This window comes from Protopterus annectens, chromosome 11.part0, assembly GCF_019279795.1.
Source record: "Protopterus annectens isolate FY-2018-M chromosome 11.part0, PAN1.0, whole genome shotgun sequence".
Lineage (NCBI taxonomy): Eukaryota > Metazoa > Chordata > Ceratodontiformes > Protopteridae > Protopterus > Protopterus annectens.
Window position 1 is genome coordinate 1,067,217,512 of NC_056745.1, and position 874 is coordinate 1,067,218,385.

The window sequence follows — 874 nt, forward strand, 5'->3', positions numbered from 1 at the left end:
AAGAACCTGATGATTTAACAAGCCAGACCTGCTCTTAGACAATAGGCTAAATGCTTTGGACATATCCATATAGACTAGTACTGTAGGTAGCATTAATCTCACAGTCTTGATGACCAGATTGTAAAAATAATGAAAACTTGTTGTGGCAGATTTTTTAAAAACATATAATGTATGCTGATTGAAGTCTTGTATATTTAGCTCTTAAAGATTCTTTCCAGAAATACCTAAAACACAATGATCCATTACTTTGGCAATATCAACAAGACTGATTTTTCTGTAACTTTTAATTAAATGACTCTTGCTTTGCTCTTTTCAATTAAATCAGATTCACCATTACTCTTACAGATTCACAGGTAGCGTTTAGGCTTGTGGTCCAGTGCACCATTAAGGAACCCAGCTCATTTTTTTTCTGATTACTCCAGAGCACTGTCTGGTTATATGTCTTTCTCGGAGTCAAAAAGTTGGCAAATAGGAGCTGAGCAAATCCAAACCCTGGATTCTAGGAAGCATCTTATTATTATGCAAAGCCTTAATCCTCCATGATAAATGCCAGATGAAAAAGGTATGGAACATTACATGAACATGCATATCATTCTTGTGTGGATGTCATTCTAATCTTCTCTATGTCATTGCAATTGTAATACATGTTCTGTCAAAGTACAAAATATAAAAACTAAAAATAAACTGCCATTAAACCAGGATGTACAAAATAAAAATACTTTGTATTTAAAAGCATTAAGAGCTTTCACCTCAACCACTTAAACCTGGAGACGCCTTTAGAATGTCGTTGTCTGATATAAAACATGTAACTTATTAAATAAATAATTCCTGCCAATCACAGCTGCATAATAGTAAAAACATTTTCTGTCCTTAT

The 874-nt window shown here is 33.4% G+C and overlaps 1 non-coding gene across 1 annotated transcript; it reads right to left on the reverse strand.

Moving 5' to 3' along the window:
• Window positions 1-558: 558 nt before the first annotated feature.
• LOC122816022 lies at window positions 559-661 on the reverse strand. The gene has a single exon (XR_006367031.1). It is a non-coding gene; the product is annotated as a U6 spliceosomal RNA (small nuclear RNA).
• Between the last annotated feature and the right edge of the window lie 213 nt (window positions 662-874).